General features: G+C 38.6%; 1 long non-coding RNA gene across 1 annotated transcript; it reads left to right on the top strand.

Moving 5' to 3' along the window:
* The first annotated feature begins 8,717 nt into the window (after positions 1-8,717).
* LOC147375745 (uncharacterized) lies at positions 8,718-26,103 on the top strand. The gene is made up of 2 exons (XR_015160417.1): positions 8,718-8,807; positions 26,041-26,103. It is a non-coding gene; the product is annotated as an uncharacterized LOC147375745 (long non-coding RNA).
* The last annotated feature ends 1,143 nt before the right edge of the window (positions 26,104-27,246 follow it).

The raw sequence follows: 27,246 nt of genomic DNA on the forward strand, positions 1-27,246 counted from the left end.
ACTAAAATGGATTAACACATGAGATTGTCAAATTTCCTGTTCTGGAAATGTAATTTATTAAAGTTCTCTACTGTGTTTCTCAATTCTAAGAATACTGACAACTCCAGTGACCTCAGGCTGTTTTTGAAGATGCTAGTGGCTAAGATATCCACAGCTAAGAAAGTAAATAATTCACCTTGCTCCTGAATACAAACAAAAGGATAGTCCAGCTAGTGAGTGACTGGGAAAGAACAGAGTGTTTATCTTACAGTGCTTAGTGGAAGAGGAACATGGCGTGTTTGTTATACCCAGCAACCATCCAGGTCTAGTCTGTGGTGTCTGCTGTGTTTCACAAGAAAAGACAAGGAGAAGCAACTTGGAAATAAGGTAGGATCTTGTTGGATCAAATACAAAACTACCTCCTAACACAGGCAAAAAGAGACTCCCAGCATCTGAGAAACAATCCTTAATCGAGAGGGACAAATTCATTTAAAGAGGTTTTGGACCAAGGTATGAGAGTTTAAGGTTGGTATGACCTCTTAGAGAAAAACGTTAAGAATTGATAGGGAAACATAAGAGCAGTGCTAAAGATTATAGCACAGATGAAGATTTACTCCATGCTTCATTTAAAAATAAAGAGGAATATACCTTTTTTTTCATGGTATATTTAGGATTATTTGAGATATGGCCTCTTGAACTGCCCCAGGTCAGTACTGATGTTTTTATTCACCTCTTTCTGGAGCCCCATGAAGGTCACTATTCATTTTTTTTTTTTTTTGGTACATACCAGTACGTTTTCCTTTCCCATAATCCTACGTTCTTCCCTTTGTAATATGCCCTTTTCTTACTTAAAACTTATTCTACAATTCATTACATTCATGCTAACAACTGTTTCCTATTGTCTTAAACTTAACCTCATGAAAATGTGCAGATAGATCTCTAAGGCAAACTGACTCTCCCTAAATTGGCTGTCTTACAGTTTGCCCCCTGTATTTATATCATTTCCTGACCTATAATTCACTACACTAGCAGTACAGAGCAATGACACTGAGTAAGGCTAGATGTGAAACTGGAAATGCATGTGGAAGAGTCAGTCTTCTACTTACAAAGGAAAACTATATTTAGAATACCTATAGTACAGAGACTTGAATTGGCATAGTTTGGAACAGAACATGTGCTCTCATTTTGAATACAGGGAAGTAATACTTTTTCCCTTTGATTTTCTTTGTCAAAATTTTCAGGAGATGTCCTTAGATTATCAGATTAATGCTGACCTGAGACAGCAGAGAAAGGATTCCAGTTCTTACTCTGCTGACAACAGATCTTTACATATGGCTAGATTATAGGATAAGTCAACATATTTTTTAGAGGCACGCTCTTGTTCATAAGGAATCCTTGGTTTGGTCTAAGTTAGGCTTTAATTGTTTTCAGAACATTTTATTAAAGCTCCAAATATTATAATTAATACACACTAATAAAATATTATTTTAGGGTCATTAAAAATGATGAAAATAATACAATATTCGATAGCTCAGTGAAATCTAAATTTGCATTTTTATCATTTGAGACTTGGCAGAAATAGCAATCAAATATTACTCTGAATCAATGTAGATTACAAGGGGCCTTGTAGGAATCAATGTAGATCACAAGGGGCCATACAAACAGATAGGATTTTAACTGAGAAGTAATGGGGAGCCACCTTAGACGAGCAGCAAAATCTGATTTGCATTTTGGAAATGCATCTCTAGTGGAAGTAAATACATCTAGTGGATGTATTAGGAGGAAGTGAGGCTAGAGACTGGAAGCCTTTTTGAAGGTGATTGCAGAAGCCCAGAGGCGATAACAAGCATCTGAGGGAGGATCCTAAGGCAATGGCCATGAGGATGATGAGAAGATTAATCTGAGCTAAAGAGTAGGTTTGACATGACTAGTACTAGACGAGAGATAAAATACAGAAATGAGGAGGCCTTACAAATAGCTGTGAAAAGAAGGGAAGCGAAAAGCAAAGGAGAAAAGGAAAGACATACCCATTTGAATGCAGAGTTCCAAAGAACAGCAAGGAGAGATAAGAAAGCCTTCCTCAGTGATCAATGCAAAGAAATAGAGAAAAACAATAGAATGGGAAAGACTAGAGATCTCGTCAAGAAAATTAGAGATACCAAGGGGACATTTCATGCAAAGATGGGCTCAATAAAGGACAGAAATGGTATGGACCTAACAGAAGCAGAAGATATTAAGAAAAGCTGGCAAGAATACACAGAAGAAGTGTACAAAAAAGATCTTCACGACCCAGATAATTACCATGATGTGATCACTGACCTAGAGCCAGACATCCTGGAATGTGAAGTCAAGTGGGCCTTAGAAAGCATCACTACAATCAAAGCTAGTGGAGGCGATGGATTTCCAGTTGAGCTATTTCAAATACTGAAAGATGATGCTGTGAAAGTGCTGCATTCAATATGTCAGCAAATTTGGAAAACTCAGCAGTGGCCACAGGACTGGAAAAAGTCAGTTTTCATTCTAATCCCAAAGAAAGTCAATGCCAAAGAATGCTCAAACTACCGCACAACTGCACTCATCTCACACACTAGTAAAGTAATGCTCAAAATTCTCCAAGCCAGGCTTTAGCAAATACATGAACCGTGAACTTCCAGATATTCAAGTTGATTTTAGAAAAGACAGAAGAACCAAATATCATATTGCCAACATCTGCTGGATCATCGAAAAAGCAAGAGAGTTTCAGAAAAACATCTATTTCTGCTCTATTGACTATGCCAAAGCCTTTGACTGTGTGGATCACAACAAACTGTGGAAAATTCTTCAAGAGATGGGAATAACAGACCATCTGACCTGCCTCTTGAGAAACTTATATGCAGGTCAGGAAGCAATAGTTAGAACTGGCCATGGAACAACAGACTGGTTCCAAATAGGAAAAGGAGTACATCAAGGCTGTATATTGTCACCCTGCGTATTTAACTTATATGCAGAGTACATCATAAGAAATGCTATGCTGGAGGAAGCACAAGCTGGAATCAAGACTGCCGGGAGAAATAGAAATAATCTCAGATACGCAGATGACACCACTCTTGTGGCAGAAAGTGAAGAACTAAAGAGCCTCTTGATGAAAGTGAAAGAGGAGAGTGACAAAGTTGGCTTAAAGCTCAATATTCGGAAAACGAAGATCATGGCATCTGGTCCCATCACTTCATGGGAAATAGATGGGGAAACAGTGGAAATAGTGGCTGACTTTATTTTTTGGGGCTCCAGAATCACTGCAGATGCTGATTGCAGCCATGAAATTAAAAGACACTCCTTGGAAGAAAAGCTATGACCAACCTAGACAGCATACTGAAAAGCAGAGGCATTACTTTGCCAACAAAGGTCTGTCTAGTCAAGGCTATGGTTTTTTCCAGTGGTCATGTATGGATGTGAGAGTTGGACTATAAAGAAAGCTGAGCGCTGAAGAATTGATGCTTTTGAACTGTGGTGCTGGAGAAGACTCTTGAGAGTCCCTTGGACTGCAAGGAGATCCAACCAGTCCATCCTAAAAGAGATCAGTCCTGAGTGTTCATTGGAAGGACTGATGCTGAAGCTGAAACTCCAATACTTTGGCCACCTGATGTGAAGAGCTGACTCATTTGAAAAGACCCTGATGCTGGGAAAGATTGAGGGCAGGAGGAGAAGGGGCGACAGAGGATGAGATGGTTGGATGGCATCACCGACTCAATGGAGATGGGTTTGGGTAGACTCCAGTAGTTGATGATGGATAGGGAGGACTGGCATGCTGCAGTTCATGGGGTTGCAAAGAGTCAGACATGACTGAGCAACTGAATGGAACTGAACTGAGGATAATTCTAAGTTTTCTGGCTTGACCAATTAGGTGGCTAGTGGTGTTAATAACTAAAGTAGATAATATAGAAGGAAATGTAGATTTGAACAAAAACAATAAAATGAGCTTGGTTGAAGATAAATGGGGTTTGAGGTAGAACTATTTGGTTGTTCTTTAGAAATATTGTGATTAGGACAAAGATATGAGCAGGATAAACATATGCATAAGTAAGTAAGTGTTAGTTGCTCAATCGTGCCCGACCCTTTGTGACCCCATGGACTGCAGCCCACCAGGCTCCTCTGTCCATGATATTTTCCAGGCAAGGATACTGGAGTGGGTTGCCATTTCCTTCTCCAGGGGATCTTCCCAACCCAGGGATCGAACCCATATCTTCTGCACTGCAGGCAGATTCTTTACCAACTGAGCTACAAGGGAAGCCTAATTAACAGGAGTTGATGAATTGGCTCAGGTGTGAAACACTGATTCCTAGCCATTTCCCAGGCCAACATACCTGCATGATATATCACAGCCCCATTGGTGACTGTGGCAATAGTGGCTTTATAGGTATGTGATCTTAGCACTCTCTCCTTTGAGTGTTGAGAAAGAAAGTGACAGAATCCTTAAGAATGGATATACTTAAAGCACTACTGCTTAAACTCAATGTCTACAGATCACCCAGTAAGCTTGTTAGAAGGAAGATGCCTAGACTCACCCTCAGAGACTTGGATTCATGGTGTAAGACCCAGGACTACACTTGTTTAAAAAGTAACTTCTACTATGTTGTATACACACTGAAGTTTGAGAGGTTCTAATAAAAAGAAATAAGAAAAGGTAGTCAGAAGTTTGCATATGTGAATTGTACCTTTAAAATGACCATGTATTTTACTTCAATCCAATTATTCTTTTTGTTTGTTTTAAGTTCATGGTTTTAGTCAAAATCTAGAGACTATTTTTCCTAGAAAAGTTTGTAACAAACACATTTTCCTGCTTTGATTCATAGCAGCATGATTCCCAAGACTTAACAAGGAAAAAACCTAAAGTTAAAAACAAAACAAGCAGTGAAAAAGAACTGGTTTATAAAACCTGGAAATTCCTAATTTAAAATTTTAGACTCATTATGCTTAATGGTAAGGGTGCTAGACTGAAATTCAGAAAATCTGCATTATTTGGTATTAGTACTAACCTTGAACAAGTCCTTGGAAGTTTCTAGGCCTTCATTTTCCCATTTACCACAAGAAACCCTTGCGTTGGGAAAGTCTCATAAGATTCTAGATAAAGATGAAGTGTGATCTTTTAACTTGTATAGTAAGTTGAGTCAAGTAAAAATGATGCTATTAGTATTTAACCATTTTGACCTACAAAAAAATGGCAATTTCATGTTTCAACATATCTAGGATCAAGCTGGAGGAGGCCATGGAAACCTACTCCAGTGTTCTTGCCTGGAGATTTCCCGTGGACAGAGGAGCCTGGCAGGCTACAGTCCATGGGGCGGCAAGGAGCCAGACACGACAGAGCAAACTAAGCACAGCACAGAACAGCACAGGATTGAGCGGACCCACTAGGCAGGAGCAGCCCAGGGGCTCTATATCACCCCATCTCACAGTCACAGTTGGCTTTATGTTCTCCAGCTACAAGTAGTCTTTCTCTATGGCCACAAGCAGAGCAGACACACATTTCCATCCTTCAGGTCCTGTGATTTCAAATTGAATACTCCTGAAGAAGGATTCAGATTATCATGGCTTGGATCATACCTTCACCTCAGCCAAATGCTGCAGAGTACCATTTCTGGATGGAAATGGATCACTTTCCTGTCTTAGTGACTAGAGGTATAGAATATCATGAATGGCTGCTGTTAGTCCCCTCAAAGAGGTGTGGTACTGAACAGACAAAAACTAGATATCCTCTACATGTCTGTATGTCTCTGGGTGTGTCATGACTCAAACCATACTTTATTCATTGAAAGTAGACATTATGAACAAACCAGCCAGAAGGAAGATGATTTTGATTCAAAATCTTTATGACTTGGGAAGTTATTTCCTTCTTTTGAATCTATTTTCTCATCTGAAAAAAATTTATTATAAATACCTCAAAGGTTTATTATAGGATTATATGACAGCATGTATATGAAAATTTTCATGTGTATGACATTATAAAATACTACAGAATTTAAAGAATCTTTCATTCAATAAACTATTGAGTACCTACTAAGGGCTGTGAACCTTGTTAGGTGTTGGGAATATAAAGATGAATACAATATGGTATTTTTCCCCTTTGTAATATCACAATAGAGTAGTATAACACCCAGTATTTAAATTACCTCAGTGCATCTTTTAAAATATTTTAAATAGATCAAGTGCTTGACAGTTGAGTCAAAAGAGTACAGTAGTTTAACAAATGCATGCATGCATGTTCAGTCACTTCAGTCATGTCCGACTCTTTGCAACCCTATGGACTGTAGCCCACCAGACTCCTCTGTCCATGGGATTCTCCAAGCAAGAATACTGGAGTGGGTTGCCATTGCCTTATCCAGGGGAACTTCCCAACCTAGGGATTGAATCTGCATCTCTTATGTCTCCTGCATTGGCAGGCGGGTTCTTTACCACCAGCGTCATCCAGGAAGACCTTTACAAATGCAGGGGTAGGCAATATATTACAGAATAGAGATATTACTAAAAATCTGAGTGTAAAATGAATTTCTTCAAAGCAAATCTTTCACTTGATTTACCTGTATTGACAACACTTTATTTGGTTCTGTTCACCTCTTCAGCAAATGATTAATTTCTTCAAGATTAACATTTATTGCCTCAAAACTGGCTTTTATCAATAAACAATCATATAGCTAGTATTCTATTCTATGTCTTATCTCTATACACACTTAGCCTGAAAACAGCAATTCTTACCACATAGTCTCTTGCACACACAATTTTCAAACTCTTTCCTAAACAAATCAATTTTGAACTTGATTTGTGTTAGTTTTTATTTTTATCTTTTCTTGGCACAATTCTCTTATTGAATTGTATTGTCCCACTCAAGCTCATGCCTTGGGAAAAGGTTGGTAAAACTGAGACTTGTCTATAAAATGATCTTACAATTGTCCTGCCATTTGGAATCTAAAATTACCAATATCACTCAGGACAGTCAAACATTTCTCACAGTGGTCTACATTCTCATCATTATGAAATACATTTTGAAACAAGACTCATTCAAAATGTTCAGATCAGATCAGATCAGTCACTCAGTTGTGTCCGACTCTTTGTGACCCCATGAATCGCAGCACGCCAGGCCTCCCTGTCCATCACCAACTCCCAGAGTTCACCCAGACTCACGACCATTGAGTCAGTGATGCCATCCAGCCATCTGTCGTCCCCTTCTCCTCTTGCCCCCAATCCCTCCCAGCATCAGAGTCTTTTCCAATGAGTCAACTCTTTGCATGAGGTGGCCAAAGTACTGGAGTTTCAGCTTTAGCATCATTCCTTCCAAAGAAATCCCAGGGCTGATCTCCTTCAGAATGGACTGGTGGGATCTCCTTGTAGTCCAAGGGACTCTCAAGAGTCTTCTCCAACACCACAGTTTAAAAGCATCAATTCTTCAGCGCTCAGCCTTCTTCACAGTCCAACTCTCACATCCGTACATGACCACAGGAAAAACCATAGCCTTGACTAGATGGACCTTTGTTGGCAAAGTAATGTCGCTGCTTTTGAATATGCTATCTAGGTTGGTCATAACCTTCCTTTCAAGGAGTAAATGTCTTTTCATTTCATGGCCGCAATCACCATCTGCAGTGATTTTGGAGCCCAGAAAAATAAAGTCTGACACTGTTTCCACTGTTTCCCCATCTATTTCCCATGAAGTGATGGGACTGGATGCCATGATCTTCGTTTTCTGAATGTTGAGCTTTAAGCCAAATTTTTCACTCTCCACTTTCAAAATGTTAACAAGATTAAACAATAAATTCTAAGAAAGTTTTCAGGAACTTCCTGCTAAAAAATATTTGCTTGCTCTGCACAGTTTATATGACAATCACATATTTATTCAGCATGAACTGGCCACACTGCAATGAGTTCCTGTCACTATTGCTGCTGCTGCTGTTGCTAAGTCGCTGCAGTGTCCGACTCTGTGCGACCCCAAAGACAGCAGCCCACCAGGCTCCCCCATCCCTGGGATTCTCCAGGCAAGAACACTGGAGTGGGTTGCCATTTCCTTATCCAGTGCAGGAAAGTGAAAAGTGAAAGTAAAGTCGTTCAGTCGTGTCTGACTCTTAGCGACCCCATGGACTGCAGCCCACCAGGCTCCTCCACCCATGGGATTTTCCAGGCAAGAGTACTGGAGTGGGGTGCCATCGCCTTCTCCGCCTGTCACCACTAGAACTGTATAAAATTCTCAAACCAAAGGCTAGCTTAGTGTTCATAATGCCACTCCTTCTTGCTTGTACTTTATACTTATTGTTCAGTTTGGCATGGGTTCCTAGCTCACTTTGCCTGGCTTTGCGTATTCATTTCTTCAGCAAATATTTACTGTATCTTTGAGGGGTACGTACAAAATTAACAAGGCACAATCTTTGTTCTCAAGGCCCTTACAAAGCAGTAGAGGAGACAGAGACCTAAAAAGACAACACAGGAGAACAATGTAATATGGGAAGTATGGTTTGTGTCTATCTCCTCCTAGTTCCTTTAGGTGATTCTTCCTCAACTCTACTGGTCTAAAAACTCTACTGGCTGATCATATGGGTTCAAGGATGGGCATGAAACTGGCCCACGTCTATCAAAGGACTCCTCAGAGCTTTCCTGCTGGAGTTAGAAGGGGAGGAGTATCCCTATGTCACAAGCTTCAGGTGTGGAGCCTGAAGCATGCAGGTGATTTCACTACTCGAAATGAGAAGTAGCACTTTTCCCACCATATGCAGAAAACAATTCAGGAGAGACCACAGGTAACATCCGAGGAGTAGCAGAGGAGAGCAAGACCTGAGAGATGAAGAAAGCCTCGCTGGTCCCTCGGTCTGGTATGCCTGAAGCTGTCACTTCCCTAGACTGACCATATGGGGTGGTAGGCAATTCTGGGACAGTATGGGTGGCTCCATAATCATCAGGGATCCAGGCTCCTTCTGCTTTTCTGCTCTGCAGTCCTTAACATTTGACTTCCATCCTCATGTATCAACTGCACTTTCAGGCGCACTTTTACTACAGTCTCCATCATTTCTTAACACCTCTGGCACAGAAACTGTGTTCTGTGCCAGTTGTCATTTATCCTCAAGTGGTGGTGTTTTCCTTATGCTCTGCCCACTTCACTCATTACTCACTTAAACTCTGTAGCTTTGAGAGTATTGTCCCTAATAAAAATCAAGAGGGACATCTACTTAAGTACACTCCTATTGGGCTCAAGCAAGAAGTCTAACCACTCCTTTGTTGTAAATCTTCTGAAGAAAAAAAAAGACTCATCAATGGCAATGTTCTCAACTCCAAGGGTATGGGACAATGGTGTATCTACCTATTGTGAAGGAGATGAGGTATATCTAGTAAACTTACTAGATAGATGTAGATTGTTTTTAAAGTTTGCTAACAGTGCTGTCTTTCTTTTTAGATAAGACTAAAGTTCATTCATATAATAACATCATTTTCTGTCTCTTGTATTCTTGTATGCTTGATAAAATAGGAAGATAAAAGGATCAGAAGTACTGGTTAATTTACAACCTTGAAACCTATTTAAATATATTCATAAGTGTGTCATGGGGGGATGGGTGGGAGGCTCCAGAGGGAGTGAATACAGGTGTACTTATGGCTGATTCACATTGTTGTACAACAAAAACCAACACAACATTGTAAAGCAATTATCCTCCAATTAAAAAAAAGTGTGTCAGAGATTTGAGCATCCTTTATATGCAGTAGCAGCAGAATATCTTAAGTATAACCCCAAAGCAGGCAGACATTATGATAAAGCTTGGAAAGGGACAGGGAGTAGAGACCAACTGTCATCACTAAATATGCAAGTCATTTCACTAGTCATGAAAAGTGCCAAATGGGATTCGCTTGCTGGCCAAATGGGGTCCTGTGTGAACTTTAGCATATGTCAGTAGTCTCCTGGGAAAGTCCCACCTTAAGATTAGGAAAAGAAGATGGATGTTAGATTTAGGAATGGAGTGTTGTGGATAAGGAAACGGAATGATCTACTTCTGAGACCATGGCTTGCTCCTCTAGTAATTTGGAAGGAGCAAGCTGTAAATAAAGGGTATCTAAGACGAAGAATTTCAAATCAGAGATGGTGCTGCCATAGATGTGGACTCTGCTACAAAATTTGTCTCAATAGAAAAATAGAAGGAATCTAGGCCTTCAGATGTAGCTGTTAGCCCCAAACAATGAAAAAAAAGAAAATCACCTGAGAAAAATACTGGCAAGAACCTAGATAATAATTTGATGTTAGTGATGATGGCAATAAGCAGATTTTAGCAGCAGAAAATGGAGCAGCCAATTTTATAGGAACAACTCATCCAAAAATTGTGTGATTTGGGAGAATGCTTAGTAAGAGATATTATGAGCCTATGAGTTATATTAGAGACTGTGACTAGCGAAGTGGCCTTAGGAAAAAAAATAAGGGATAGAAGTAAGAAACAGTTCAGTTCAGTCACTCAGTCGTGTCTGACTCTTTGCAATCCCATGAATCAAAGCACGCCAGGCCTCCCTGTCCATCACCAACTCCCAGAGTTCACTCAGACTCACTCACGTCCATCGAGTCAGTGATGCCATCCAGCCATCTCATCCTCTGTCATCCCCTTCTCCTCCTGCCCCCAATCCCTCCCAGCATCAGAGTCTTTTCCAATGAGTCAACTCTTCCCATGAGGTGGCCAAAGTACTGGAGTTTCAGCTTCAACATTAGTCCTTCCAATGAACACCCAGGATTGATCTCCTTTAGGATGGACAGGTTGGACCTCCTTGCAGTCCAAGGGACTTTCAAGAGTCTTCTCCAACACCATAGTTCAAAAGCATCAATTCTTCGGTGCTCAGCTTTCTTCACAGTCCAACTCTCACATCCATACATGACCACTGGAAAAACCATAGCCTTGACTAGACAGACCTTTCTTGGCAAAGTAATGTCTCTGCTTTTCAATATGCTATCTAGATTGGTCATAACTTTCCTTCCAAGGAGTAAGTGTCTTTTAATTTCATGGCTGCAGTCACCATCTGCAGTGATTTTGGAGCCCCCCAAAATAAAGTCTGACACTGTTTCCACTGTTTCCCCATCTATTTCCCATGAAGTGATGGGACCAGGTGCCATGATCTTAGTTTTCTGAATGTTGAGTTTTAAGCTTACTTTTTCACTCTCCTCTTTCACTTTCATCAAGAGGCTTTTTAGTTCCTCTTCACTTTCTGCCATAAGGGTGGTGTCATCTGCATATCTGACGTTATTTATTTCTCCCAGCAATCTTGATTCCAGCTTGTGCTTCTTCCAGTCCAGCGTTTCTCATGATGTACTCTGCATATAAGTTAAATAAGCAGGGTGACAATAGACAGCCTTGACGTACTCCTTTTCCTATTTGGAACCAGTGTGTTGTTCCACGTGCAGTTCTAACTGTTGCTTCCTGACCTGCATACAGATTTCTCAAGAGGCAGGTCAGGTGGTCTGGTATTCCCATCTCTTGAAGAATTTTCCGCAGTTTATTGTGATCTACACAGTCGAAGGCTTTGGCATAGTCAATAGAGCAGAAATAGATGTTTTTCTGAAACTCTCTTGCTTTTTCCATGATCCAGCAGATGTTGGCAATTTGATCTCTGGTTCCTCTGCCTTTTCTAAAACCAGCTGGAACATCTGGAAGTTCACGGTTCACATATTGCTGAAGCTTGGCTTGGAGAATTTTGAGCATTACTTTGCTAGCGTGTGAGATGAGTGCAATTGTGTGGTAGTTTGAGCATTCTTTGCATTGCCTTTCTTTGGGATTGGAATGAAAACTGAACTTTTCCAGTCCTGTGGCCACTGCCACACTAATGAAGTAATAAACAGAGAGGACTTGGAAACTGACAATGGATAGGTGGGAAGGGAGTAGAGAGGTAAGGAATAAAAATTCACTTTGTTATTTTAGGTCTAAATAACTAGAAGAAATATATTAAAAAATATAGATATACTACCTTCATATAAATAAAGAAAACTGGTAGAAAAGATTATTTTAAGGGGAAAGGTGATATATTCAGCTCTAGATAATTTGAGTTTGAGGTGAATGAGAAATATTCAAGTGGAAATGTTCAGAAGAGTCAGTAACAGGAAATGTGAGACTGAAGTTAAATGAGAGAGGTCAAGGTTACAGTTCTAGATTGGAAGCTATTCTCAGTGATATTAGTGGAAGCCGGAAGAGAAGATGACATCACCAAGGGAGATGCTAGAGACCAAAGTGTGCCACGTGAGCAAGTCTTTTCCCTTGTTCATGCATATTAACCTTAACTATGCGTACTGCAAATACTCATTTATTGCCTTGAACTGGTGATCATTTATAACCTATCGTCTGAAACATAACACAACAGGGTACTTGGTTTGAATTTGAATTTCAAAATTAGATTAGTGCAATCAAGAAATTTAAATATATATGGTGGGTGAGAATATTTGGATACCAAAAAGTTGCTCCTAACTTGTGTTATAACCTAAGTTTAGTGACAGGTACTTTAACATTTAAGCTTGCTGCTGCTGCTGCTGCTGCTAAGTTGCTTCAGTTGTGTCTGACTCTGTGCAGCTCCATAGATGGCAGCCCACCAGGCTCCCCAGTCCCTGGGATTCTCCAGGCAAGAATACTGGAGTGAGTTGCCATTTCCTTCTCTGCTGCTGCTGCTGCTAAGTCACTTCAGTCGTGTCCGACTCTGTGGGACCCTATAGACGGCAGCCCACCAGGCTCCCCCGTCCCTGGGATTCTCCAGGCAAGAACATTGGAGTGGGTTGCCATTTCCTTCTCCAGTGCATGAAAATGAAAAGTCAAAGTGAAGTCGCTCAGTCGTGTCTGACCGTCAGCGACCCCATGGACTGCAGCCCACCACGCTCCTCCGTCCATGGGATTTTCCAGGCAAGAGTACTGGAGTGGGTTGCCATTGCCTTCTCCCATTTCCTTCTCTAGCCAATACTAAATGCATAGGTTGACTTTCACATAATATTTTTCCTTAATTCTATTGCGATATGTTTTTTTAAAGAAGAATTTCAAAATCACTTCTGAATTTTTTAAATTGTATGGCTTTAAGTTAGATGAATGAAATATGCCTTTTCAAATATAGCGTTAAAGATTTTAGTACATGGTATTATCCAAACTATTAATATCTGTGTTCATGTTTAATTATATAAAGAACATTATGCAAATATTTACCTGAACAAGTAAGATATCATTATTAATGATGACTTGTGAATATAATTAGAAATGAGTAATTAGGAAAAATACGACAGTAATAAAGAGTATATTTCAAAAGTAGTACACTAGGGATATGAAAATAAGCCCTCTATATGTCCTTTATATACCAGTAGAATATGCATATGGTGTTCCTGCCTATGAAATGATTTGAAATGGAAAGGTAGGAATAAAAGAATCATAATGATCTCTTATCCTCAGAGTAATTTTAATCTTAGCTACTGTATTCTATTACTCAGATTTGAATAGACTAGGTATCTTAGAGAAAGTCTTATCCTCTGAAGAGCAGATTGTTATCTTATCTCCCAAAATAACATATTAAAAAAGGAGTTTTGAGGCTGGTGGATCAAGATGGAGAGTAGGAATACTCTGAGCTTACCTTCTCGCATGGACACACCTAAACTACAACTACATATAGAACAATTATCTCTGAGAATGACCTGAAGTCTAGCAGAACAAATTTTCTATAATTAAGGATGTAAAAAAAAGGCCATACTGAGAAGGGTGGGAGGGGCAGAGATATGGTCTAATCAGAACCCACATGCCTAGTGCAGCAACCCACAAGAAGAAGGGTTATCAGAACTAGGAGGTCTCCTCTGAGGAGAAAGGGGTCTGAGCCTCACATTGGGCTCCTCAGCCCTAGGAACCAGCACCAGGAAATGAGCCCCCATTACACCTAGCTTTTAAAAAAACAGTGGGGCTTACCTCTGGGAGAGGAGGAGGGCTGTGGGAAACCAAGACTCCACTCCTGAAGGGACTTGCATAAAAACTTACTTACTCCAAGTCCCAGCAGAGAGGTAGCAGCTTGGAAAGCACAAGGGTCATATGAAAAGAAAATTCAGATTTTAATTTTAGAGCATGTGCCAGAGGGAAGGGATCTGATGGAACTCTCTCCAGGTATGGAAGCATTCAAGGCACCATATTTTCTATTAAACTCTCCTTCCATCTAGCTGGTACAGAGCTGGTAGCTACCATTTTTGTCACTCTCTATCAACCTTGCTAACATCATGCACCTTGCCCAGGCATTCTTCTGAGGACCAGCCCTGCCCAATAGGCCTGCCCTAGGAGGCCCATCCAAAATGGTTCCCACCCCTCCCCACTTGGTGGGCAGCACTGGCCTGCACCAGCAGTATCCCCCCAAAATGGCTCCTGTGCTGGGGGGGTCCAGCCCACACATCACTGTGCTCACAACAGCTATAGCTGGACATCACAGCCAGTCATGCTGGGGACAAGTCCTGCACATTAGTGTGCCCATAATAGTCATAGCCAGGCCTCTCAGCCAGCCAACTCGGGGGCAAACTCACCCACCAGCAATCCCACAGCAGTCACAGCCTAAACACAACAGTGAAATACATGCAGCACATACAGGGGATACCCCTAGAGCACCTAGCTATGGGGACGGGGGGCTGGGGATAGTTCCACTGGCCCCACTGAACACTTCCTACATTAGGCCACTCTTTCAAGACTAGGAGACTTAGCTGACTTACCTAATACATTGAAACAAACATGGAGAGTTAGGTAAAAACGAGGAGACAACAGAATACCTTCCAAAGGGAAAAATAGGACAAAACCTCTGAAAAGGAACTAAAGAAATGAGGGTAAACAATCTACCAGGGAAAAGGTGAAAGAAATAGTCATAAAGACACTCACCAAATTTGAGAGAAGTCAGTGAAAGGGTCAACAAACAGAAAATATTAAAAAGAACCAATCATAACTGAAGAATATGATAACTAAAGTGAAAACTACACTAGAGGGAATCATCAGCAGATTAGAGGAGGCAGAAGAGTGGACTGAGATCTGGAAGACAGGGTAACGGAAATCACCCAATCAGAACAGCAAAAAGAAAAAAGAGTTTAAAAAACGAGTGTAGTTTAAGGGACCCCTGGGACAATATCAAGCATGCTAACATTTTCATGATAGCGGTCCCAGAAGGAGAAAAGAAAGATATACAAAATCCACTTAAAGAAATAATGGCTGAAAATTTCCCTCACCTGGCAAAGAAAACAGACATCCAAGTCCAGAAAGCAAAGAGAGTTACAAATAAGATGAAATGAAAGAGACTCACACCAAGGCATATTAGAGTTAAAAATAAAATAGAGAATCTTAACAGCAGCAAGAGAAAAATAACTAGATACGTACAAAGGAACTCCCATAAAACTATCAGCCAACTTTTCAGTATTGACTTTACAGGCAAGAAGGGAGTTACACTATACATTGAAAGTACCGAAAAAAACTTACAAATAAGAACACTCTACCAAGGTTATCATCAGAATTGAAGGAGAGATAAAGAGTTTACAGACAAGCAAAAGCTAAAGGAGTCTGTCACCAATAAAATGGCCTTTTAAGAGATATTAAAAGGACTTGTTTAAAAGAAAAAGAAAAATCCATAACTAGAAACAAGAAAATTATGAAAAAAAAAATTCACTGGTAAAGGCAAACATAAACTAAAGGTAGTGAATCAACCACCTACAAAGCTAACATTAAGGTTAAAAGACAAAAGCAGTAAAAAATCATCTATATCAAAAATAACTGAGTGTTATATAAAATTAAAAGATGCAAAATATGATATAAAAACATAAGGCAAGTGCTTTTAGAACATACTCAAACTTGAGTGACTATCAAAACAGACCCTACATACATAGGTTGTTACATATGACCCACATGTTAATCATGAACCAAAAACCTGTAATGGACACACAAAAAATAGAAAGGAATGCAAACATATTAATAACACTAAAGAACATTATCAAATCACAAGAGAATAAGAAAGGAACTGCTGCTGCTGCTGCTGCTGCTAAGTCGCTTCAGTGGTGTCCGACTCTGTGCGACCCCATAGACGGCAGCCCACCAGGCTCCCCCGTCCCTGGGATTCTCCAGGCAAGAACACTGGAGTGGGTTGCCATTTCCTTCTCCAATGCATGAAAGTGAAAAGTGAAAGTGAAGTCGCTCAGTCGTGTCCGACTCTTCGAGACCCCATGGACTGTAGCCCACCAGGCTCCTCCGTCCATGGGATATTCCAGGCAAGAGTACTGGAGTGGGTCGCCATTGCCTCCTCCAAGAAAGGAACAGAGAACTACAAAAAAAAAAAAAAAAACCCTAGAAAATAACTCACAAAAGGATGACATGTACATACTTATCAATAGTTACTTTAAATGTAAATAGGCTACATGCTTTAATCAAAGGATATAGGATGGCTGAATAGATAAGAAAAAAACTAGATCCATATATATGTTTACCACAAGAGACTCACTTCAGATTAAAGACACACATATACAGATAGTGAAGGGATGGAAAAAGATATTTCATGCAAATACAAATAAATATGAATGGAAATAAAACTGGGGTACCAATACTTAGACAAAACACAAATATTTGTCTCTCCTAACAAGAGACAAAGAAAGACATTAAATAATGTAAAGGGTTCAAGCCAACAAGAAGATAAAATACTTGGAAATGCATATGTACCCAACATAGGAGCACCTGAATAAATAAAACAAATACAGACATAAAGGGAGAGAATGGCAGTAATATATTAATAGTAGGGGATTTTGACACCTCACTTACATCAAAGGATGGGCCATCCAGACAGAAAATCAATCAGGAAACACTGGCCTTAGACAACACACAGATCAGACAAACTTAATGGGTATATGTAGAATATTCTACACCAAAACAGAATACAGATTTTTTGCAAGTGTAAATGAAATTTTCTCCAGAATAGATCAAATGGCATGCCACAAAACAAGACTTCATAAATTTAAGAAGGTTAAAGTCATATCAAGTATCTTTTCCAACTACATAGTATGAAACTAGACATTCATTACAAGAAGAAAACTGGAAAAATAGGATAGTACTTGGCATAAATGTTTATTATTGTCATAAGAAATCTATTCAAGCCATGCAAATACACATATACACATAACACATACGTATTATATTTTGTTGTTTGTGACGGTTAGGTACAAAAAGTACCAAGGTAAACAGGTAGGCACAAAAGGAAGCTTTGATTCACTCTCAAGAGTTACACTTAGAGCTAGTATAGGTCCTCTGGAGAGAGGTAAAATTGAATGTGTGTTTTATTTAACTTCAAGTTCTACTGTTGTTTTAACCTCTTTGCTTCTTTATTCTTTACTGTTTACTCTTTGTGACTCAATTAAACAGATGCCAATATAGTCATGCAGAGAAATACAAAATAGTGCCAACACAGTCAGGTGAAAACAATAACAATAAAATTGTAGGAGCAATTTGAACTAAAGCTAGAACTCAGATCTTAAACTCTGTCTAAAATGAAAAGGAAGAATTTTCTTTTCTCTAGGTTGGCTGGTCATATTGATCCCATTCACAGGCTAATTCAAATTAAGAAGCAAATGGGACTCTAATACATTCTTTTGATATTTAAGGAAATTGAATTTGGGTCACAAGTAACAAGTTGACAATTGATGGACAGAGAGTTGAATAAGTCATCCAATTAATTTAATTCTAATATATACATATATCTGTAAATATTTTTGCTTTCAATTGCTAAATGTAAACATAATTATTCTATTTTGCTATCTATTCAGATACTCTATTTGACAAGTTGAGAGTGGTGAACTGATGTAAATTTGAAAAAAATGTATAGATTTGACCAAAGGAAGAATTTTAAGATTGCAATTCATGGGGAAAAGGCGGATTATTTTCTTTTGGAAATTTTAAAGTTAGAGTTATTCTCCTAGTTGGGTTAAGTACAAAACACTTTAGAATTCTAGATTCTTAAAGTATAACAGTTCAGTTCAGTCGCTCAGTCGCTCAGTCGCTCTTTGCAACCCCATGAATCGCAGCACACCAGACCTCCCTGTCCATCACCAACTCCCGGAGTTCACCCAGACTCAAGTCCATCGAGTCAGTGATGCCATCCAGCCATCTCATCCTCTGTTGTCCCCTTCTCCTCCTGCCCCCAATCCCTCCCAGCATCAGGGTCTTTTCCAATGAGTCAACTCTTTACATGAGGTGGCCAAAGTACTGGAGTTTCAGCTTTAGCATCATTCCTTCCAAAGAAATCCCAGGGCTGATCTCCTTCAGAATGGACTGGTTGGATCTCCTTGCAATCCAAGGGACTCTCAAGAGTCTTCTCCAACAGCACAGTTCAAAAGCATCAATTCTTCAGCACTCAGCCTTCTTCACAGTCTAACTCTCACATCCATACATGACCACAGGAAAAACCATAGCTTTGACTAGACGTACCTTTGTTGGCAAAGTAATGTCTCTGCTTTTCAATATGCTATCTAGGTTGGTCATAACTTTCCTTCCAAGGAGTAAGCGTCTTAATTTCATGGCTGCAGTCACCATCTGCAGTGATTTTGGAGCCCCCCAAAATAAAGTCTGACACTGTTTCCACTGTTTCCCCATCTATTTCCCATGAAGTGATGGGACCAGATGCCATGATCTTCGTTTTCTGAATGTTGAGCTTTAAGCCCACTTTTTCACTCTCCTCTTTCACTTTCATCAAGAGGCTTTTTAGTTCCTCTTCACTTTCTGCCATATGGGTGGTGTCATCTGCCTATCTGAGGTTATTGATATTTCTCCTGGCAATCTTGATTCCAGCTTGTGCTTCTTCCAGTCCAGCGTTTCTCATGATGTACTCTGCATATAAGTTAAATAAGCAGGGTGACAATAGACAGCCTTGACATACTCCTTTTCCTATTTGGAACCAGTGCGTTGTTCCAGGTCCAGTTCTAACTGTTGTTTCCTGACCTGCATACAGGTTTCTCAAGAGGCAGGTCAGGTGGTCTGGTAATCCCATCTCTTTAGGAATTTTCCACAGTTTGTTGTGATCCACACAGTCAAAGGTTTGGCATAGTTAATAAAGCAGAATTAGATGTTTTTATGGAACTCTCTTGCTTTTTCGATAATCCAGTGGATGTTGGCAATTTGATCTCTGGTTCTTCTGCCTTTTCTAAATCCACCTTGAACATCTGGAAGTTCACGGTTCACATATTGCTGAAGCCTGGCTTGGAGAATTTTGAACATTACTTTACTAGCGTGTGAGATGAGTGCAATTGTGCAGTAGTTTGAGCATTCTTTGGCATTCCCTTTCTTTGGGATTGGCATGAAAACTGACCTTTTCCAGTCCTGTGGCCACTGCTGAGTTTTCCAAATTTGCTGGCATATAGAGTGCAACACTTTCACAGCATCATCTTTCAGGATTTGAAATAACTCTACTGGAATTCCATCACCTCCACTAGCTTTGTTTGTAGTGATGCTTTCTGAGGCCCACTTGACTTCACATTCCAGAATGTCTGGCTCTAAGGTGAGTGATCACACCATCGTGATCATCTGGGTCGTGAAGATCTTTTCTGTACAGTTCTTCTGTGTATTCTTGCCACCTCTTCTTAATATCTTCTGCTTCTGTTAGGTCCATACCATTTCTGTCCTTTATAGAGCCCATCTTTGCAATAAATGTTCCCTTGGTATGTTTAATTTTCTTGAAGAGATCTCTAGTCTTTCCCATTCTGTTGTTTTCCTCTATTTCTTTGCATTGATCACTGAGGAAGACTTTCTTATCTCTTCTTGCTATTCTTTGGAACTCTGCATTCAGATGCTTATATCTTTCCTTTTCTCCTTTGCTTTTCGCTTTTCTTCTTTTCACAGCTATTTGTAAGGCCTCCCCAGACAGCCATTTTGCTTTTTTGCATTTCTTTTCCATGGGGATGGTCTTGATCCTTGTCTCCTGTACAATGTCACGAACCTCATTCCATAGTTCATCAGGCACTCTATCAGATCTAGGCCCTTAACTCTATTTCTCACTTCCACTGTATAATCATAAGGGATTTGATTTAGGTCATACCTGAATGGTCTAGTGGTTTTCCCTACTTTCTTCAATTTAAGTCTGAATTTGGTAATAAGGAGTTCATGATTAAAGTATATATATGGACAAAAAGATCCAGACCCTGAAATGAATTGATGCTGTAACTGTGGGATATTACACTTATTCTGCATGTCTGTCTTCACCAATCTATTTTGAGTAATTTCTAACCATGTGAGGTAAAGAAGGAGGTGAGTAGCGGAGAGCAGGGGGTCTGTGTCAGGGGGAAAATGATGGTATGTTGGAAAACATATTTTGCCACTTATAGATATAACTACCATTTTTCTACAAGCTACCTCCATCAAAGAGATACATTGATATCTCAGCACGTGTAGAAAGAATGAATATGTAGAAAACCCTGACTATCACACTTCAGATCTTTCTCAGGAATGTCCTATCTTTCACCCATTAACATTGCCTTAGACAAAGATGTTCTGTATGCAGTGCATACTGGTAACACATTACATATTTAATATATTTTAGCTTCGTTTTTCACAAAAGTTTTTATAGCTCCTGGCCTCATTTACTTTTCAAAGAAAAACAATGAATTGAATGTATTATTACAGCTAAGAAATTTAAATTTCTTTCAGCATTTAAGGGATAAGAGAAAGCCTGAATTGAAATCAGCTTTCACTTGGTACGTAGGGCAAGGAAAACAGGTGTTAATGAAAAATGATTCACTTAGAGCTGTCATTACCAGCATTGTTAATCTATATCAGAAGCCAGTGGGAGGAGAAAAATGCATTAGAAGGTTAATAGTTTTGGAATGACAGTTCAAAAATGAACATTTGAAGTAATGCAAGATCTGCTAAATAATCAACAGGCTGTAAAAAATTATTTGCTTTATTTTTCTGTTAACTATACTCAATGCCAAACTGAGAAGTTGAAAATGAGAAAATTTTATCTGCTGGTTTTGTTAAATATAACAGAATTTTATCATTATACAGTTATATGCAAACAATGTCTACACTGTGAGCTATAACATATGGGCATAACATAAATAGTATCTATTAAAATAACTGAAGAAAGTAACAAGTGAGCATTTATTTCCCATTATGTATCTCCTCTTGGAGAAGGCAATGGCACCCCACTCCAGTACTCTTGCCTGGAAAATCCCATGGAAGGAGGAGCCTGGTAGGCTGCAGTCCATGGGGTCGCCAACAGTCGGATATGACTGAGCGACTTCACTTTCACTTTTCACTTTCATGCATTGGAGAAGGAAATGGCAACCCACTCCAGTGTTCTTGCCTGGAGAATCCCAGGGATGGGGGAGCCTGGAGGGCTGCTGTCTACGGGGTCGCACAGAGTTGGACACAACTGAAGCAACTTAGCAGCAGCAGCAGCATGTATCTCCTCTATGTATCTATGTTCCTTTGTCTTTATTCATATACTGATGAATATATTATAATGAATTTAAAATTTTAATACTGTTTGATCAGTATCAAAAGTTATAATGGAAATGATTAATGTAATATTTTATTAACTGTTTTAGTACAAAGAAGTATTTATGAGAAGTGTTTCAAGTCAGGAAGGCATGCATTTCTTAGGTGAATTACTCCAAGTACAGATTTTATCAGCAAAAGAAAACAGTGCAAATGGATATTGATAATATAGGTAAGCCATTTACCACTATTTAAGAAGTATTTATACTAAAACAAACATAATCTGGAAAAAAAACTTTAAAAAACTTATGTTCCTTTGAGTGAAAGCCCATAAAATATGTTTATATCCAAAATAGGTTGTATGATTATATACCCATTACTAAAAACTTTAAAAAATTCTCATTTATAAGGTCAGTCATTTTCATTCTTTGTTTTAATATAGATAGCTCTGAAGAGCTTTCCATTCTTAGCATGTGAAAAATAGGAAGTGTTTTTCTATGCCACAGATGAACTCATAAGAAAATCTTTGAATATCTTCTCTGCAGCCCCAATTTCAAGTCAATAGATTAAGTGCCCACATTGTTTGCAACTAAGTCACAGCTGTCTAAATTGCTTCAGAAATGTTTAGCAGATTGCTTTATAGCAGGATAACACAGTTTGAACCACAGTTTCTTGAATACATCTTGCTGAGAGCTTATCTCATTCAAATGATGAAGGCAGCTGAAGCATGGTATTTGAATCAACCACATTTTGTTCTAATAAAGGAAAATTTTAGGAAGCTCTAGTTGTGATAGGCAACAGAGTAAAGCAATTGAAATGTGGATATTATATTTTACACCATTCAAACTACTTGCGTATATGTGTGTGGTGATATTTTAAAAATAAAATTTTTTCATTTGGCGAGAAGCTTACAGTTAAACTGTAAAAGCAATATACAAATCATGTGAATTGCCAACATATAAAAATAAATATGCAAATGAGTATAATATTCTTTTCCAAAATAGCATCTTTAATAGGAAACACTTCATAAGAATCTTTACAGAGTGATGTATTTTAAAGTCATTTTTATATTTCATAAGTACTTATAACTAGCAGTTCTTATTTTTAATTAGAAAATACACATCTCTTCAGCCATACCTGAATAAACTATAGATACGAACATGAGGAATGGGTACATTCACTTCTAAATTTTAAAAATTCTTATCAAAGAAGTTCTTATAAAGTACTTTCTACACATGAGCTTTACATATACTAGATGCTGTTGTGATTACAGAAGTCTGATATATATTTTTTTCACTCAAGAAGCTAAAAATCTACTTGGGAAACATGAGTATAATAGGATCCTAAGGTGTGTGGCTTATAAATATAAACCCAGTAAGTTGTAGATACTTCAAAAAGTTGTTGAGAAAGTGAATGTGTTATATACAAGTTAAATTTTGTTTTTAACTGATTAGAGAATGTATTTAAATATTTCAGAAAAAATCTATCAATGGCAAGTTTGAGAAGAAGGCTTATCTAAATATCCAGCTTGGAATGTATGCTCCAACTATCTATTGCCATGTATTGAGTTGGTCAAAAATTTCCTTTGATTTTTTTTAAGTAAAAATAAAAAGACACATTTTTCATTTTCACTAAGAACTTTATGGAACAACGGATTCACCATTTTATTACACTACCGTATGCCATTTTTCAGGTAACTTCATAACTCCATGTTCCCAAAGGTTTTTAAGCAAAGAACTGTTACAGGTGCCTTTTCCAGTTTTCCAGGAAATTGAAAATTTTTTCCATTAAAAGAATTTTGTAAAGACCAAAACAAATGGATATCCAAAGGTGCAACATCTGGTGAATAGGGCAAATGAATCATAACTTCCCAGTCAAGCTGTAAGTTTTTGCCTGGTCATCAAAGACACATGCAGTCTTATATTATCCTGAAGGAAGATTATGCATTTTTGACTAATTCCAGATGCTTTTCATTGAGTGCTGCCTTCAGTCGGTCTAACTGGGAGCAGTACCTGTTGGAATGAATAATTTGGCTTTCCAGAGGATCTCATAATAGAGGACTCCATTCCAATCTCACCATATACACATCATCATCTTCTTTGGATGAAGACTGGCCTTTGGTGTGCTTCATGGTGGTTCATTTGCTCCATGAACTCTTCCATTCCACATTATTGTACAGCATCCACTTTTCATTGCCCATCACAATTTGTTTGAAAAAATGGAACATTTTCATTACATTTCAGTAGAGAATCACATGCAAAAATAAGGTTCCAACGGTTTTTTTGGCTTACCTTATGTGGAACACAAGCATCAGAGTGATTAACAAAACCAAGCTGGTTCAAGTGATTTTCATCACTTGATTTGAATATTTTGAGTATGTCAGCTATCTCCCAGGTGATGTAACATTGATTGTTCTCAACTAATGTCTCCATTTGATCACTATTAACTCCAACTGGTCTATCTGACCATAGAGCATCATTCAGCAAGAAATCTCCTGCAACTAGAATTGTCTTACAGAAAAAACAAAATCGACTTTTTGGCCAACCCAATATACCTATTGCTCCCAACCCCTGAAACAAACAATTCTATTATGCTCACAAATTATAAATTCAGAAATTTGGACAGAATATAGCAGGGATTGTCTCTTCCCATAATGTTTATGGCCTCAAATAAAATGATTCTAACATTTGGTGACTTGAACAAACAGGGGCTGAAATTGCTGAGACAAGATTCGTTACCAAAATGGTTCTTCACTCACCTGTTTGGGGCCTGGGCTAAGATGATTTGAAGGTTGGGCTTAGCTGGGACTGTCGACCAGAATATTTACATACAGCCTCTCCATGAGGCTTTGGCTTCTCACAGAACGGTGGCTGGATTCTAAGAAAGCTCAGATTAAGAGGGAGTGTTTTAAGAAATAAGTGTTTTAACATAGTAATGTCTGCAGGAGGAGAAGGGATGACAAGATGAGATGGTTGGACAGCATCACTGACTCAATGGACAGGAGTTGAGCAAAATCCGGGAGATAGTGAAGGACAGAGAAGCCTGGTGTGCTGCAGTCCGTGGGATCTCAAAGAGTCAGACACAACTTAGCAACTGAACAACAACGCTTGCCATGACTGTGAAAAAAAAAATTGTTTTTTTTTTAAACTGACACAATGTATGTTTACTCTATGACACAATGTAGTCACTCAATGACTAAAGAATCTGATAGTTACAGATCTGGAGCTTCCATTTTAAAGCTTGAGAAATAGAACACTTTGCTGACTATAAATTCTATGTAATGGATACTGTGAATTGTCAACCAAAATCCAAATTCCTCTTCTTCAGTAAAAGGGTTGACCCATGACTAGTCAGACAGCACAAGTCTCAGCCTCGTTTGAGGCTGTGTGGTCAAGTACCTACATTCTCACAATGGAAAGGAAACAGAAATGATGTGTGCTACTTTTGAATCTGGGCCTTAAAACAAAGTACGTATCATCCTTCATGCTCTCTTTTCCTTCCTACAAGGTAGATCATGGAGTTGCTTGACCCAGCTTCAACCATGCAATTGAAAATAATGCCACAGAGGATAGTAGAGCAGTAAAATAGAAAGCCCCTGGATTTCTGGATGACCTTATGGAGCATAGCCATTCTGAAAATTTGGATTTCATGTGTGAGGGAGTAATACATTTCAGTGTTTTTTAAATCACAGTGTTGTCTGTTAAAAGTTTAGCTTTACTCTAATTTAGACAGTAGATGCACATGACTTAATAGTAGCTGGGTGCTAAAGAAATGATGGTAAGAAAAGCCAATTCCCTGTTGTCCAGCTCCCAAACACTTTAAAATGCATTCTTTGTGTCCATTCACTTTTATTGACATTTTGCAGTTGCCGAAGTTTTCTTCTCGAGGAAGTGCCACTAGCAAAACGGTCATGTTTTACATAATTATTTTTTCATACCTATACTCCTTTTCTATTTTGAAAAGGATACATTCTTCATGTACCACATCAATGTTCCACTTGAAAACTACAGAAGTTTGTAATTATTTTGATGTGGTTGTAGAGCTTAAACTCCGGAAATACAGAGATCACACATCCATATTCACATTCAGAGAAACTGTACTAATTCAGAATCATCAGAAGTAGCTTCACAGGTTAGAAGAGCAGTTCACAAAGTGTGGTTCAGGTGGTCAGCAAGGTCAAACCTATTTTCATAATGATATTAAGGTGTTGACTCATCTTTTTCACTTTTATTCTCCCACAGATGTAAGGTGGAGTTTTTCAGAGGCTAAGTTCATGGGAAGAGGTCATCACTCTGATAGACAATGAAACGTGAATTTGTATATACTTGTACTTTAAAAACTTCAGTTTTTAACTTCTAACACAGTATACATTAGGAGCTGTAACCCACATAAAAGTTCTTTAGTCTCCAATAGTTTCTTGGTCTAGAAAATTTTAATTTTTAATTATTAAAATGCATTACAGAATACTTTATACATTCCAAAAGAACAAAAAGTTAACAGAAATCTATATACTAACTACCAGATGGTTTGCCAATTATAGAGTATATTTCACTTGAATTATGTAAACATAGAACACCTTTTTTGCAACAGGCAAATGAATGGCTACATATTAATTTTTTTTTTTTTTTTTTTTGTCCAGTTGACATTTACTCACCAGTGAGACCTCAGAATAAGTATAAAGTACTTGGGAAAGAATCAACTGACCTGTGTTTAAGGACTCTGAAATCACCTTCTTTGTTATTATGTCTCTTTAAACTACAAGCCCCATGAAGACAAAGACTAGGTATGTACTGATAACCATTATACAGCAAGTGACAAAGAGGAAGGACTTTTCTCTTTCCAAACAGCAGCTTTTTCTGCATCTTTGGACACATGGCAGAAAATAGTCTTTCTAGCACTAGGACCTAACACTTCCCACTCTAGAGCCACCAATTGACCAGCATTTCAATATTCTATTTCCAGTAGAGTATTCTATTCTAAACTTGGACCTGTTCTATCATGGTCTATCCATAATTTTATGGATGATCTAGGTAAAGACAAATCAACATGGCTACAGAGACTTCTCTGGTGACAGAAGCGATTCTCAGAGAAGGGAATGAGGCTGAGCAGATGCCTCCAAAAGTACCTGCTACGGTCACTACAGAACTCATGTGTTCTGAACTTTAACAATCTTGCTCTTGAAATTATCTTCATAGAGCTTGACAAAGGGTTCCTAAGGAAGAAAAGGGTGGTGACCAAGTAGCTCTGACTCTGTCTCTCTTCTGAGTTTGCCTCTCCTTTGGGAGTCTCTAACTTTGATTACCACTGTTACTTTACTTTTATCCCTTGGGAGTAGGGAGTTACTCTTTCTTTTTTTTTAACACTAACGTTGCAAAAACAATAATAACAAAACAGAAACAAAAAACCTCTCCATGAATGCTCCATAATGCTGTTGGAGAATTTCAAAAAACACTTTACTATTTAAGAACAAAAGAGAAATTGACAAATACAAGTAACAAAAACAGTGTGACTCACAAAGTAAAGGTTTCTGACCCTTTCCCTGGATATACAGTTCTTGTCTCATTTCTAAGAGAAAACAGAAGCCTTACCATTTGAATAGCTGACTGTCTCTTGCCAGCAGCCCAGAACCCAACAAAAAATAAAGTTCACTAGGATTTTTACTGTAACATTTCTTCTTTCTTAAGAAAATAGAAGATACTTTCTAATTATTGTTAATTAAAACTATTCTACATGTTTGGTCATTTCTATTTCTTAAAGACTTTATTTTCTTGGACTCCAAAATCACTGCAGACAGTGGCGACAGCCATGAAATTAAAAGGCACTTGCTCCTTGGAAGGAAAGCTAT

Source organism: Bos grunniens, chromosome 3 (genome assembly GCF_055505025.1).
Source record: "Bos grunniens cultivar Pamir isolate PY7600 chromosome 3, Bosgru_T2T1.0, whole genome shotgun sequence".
Taxonomy (NCBI): Eukaryota; Metazoa; Chordata; class Mammalia; order Artiodactyla; family Bovidae; genus Bos; species Bos grunniens.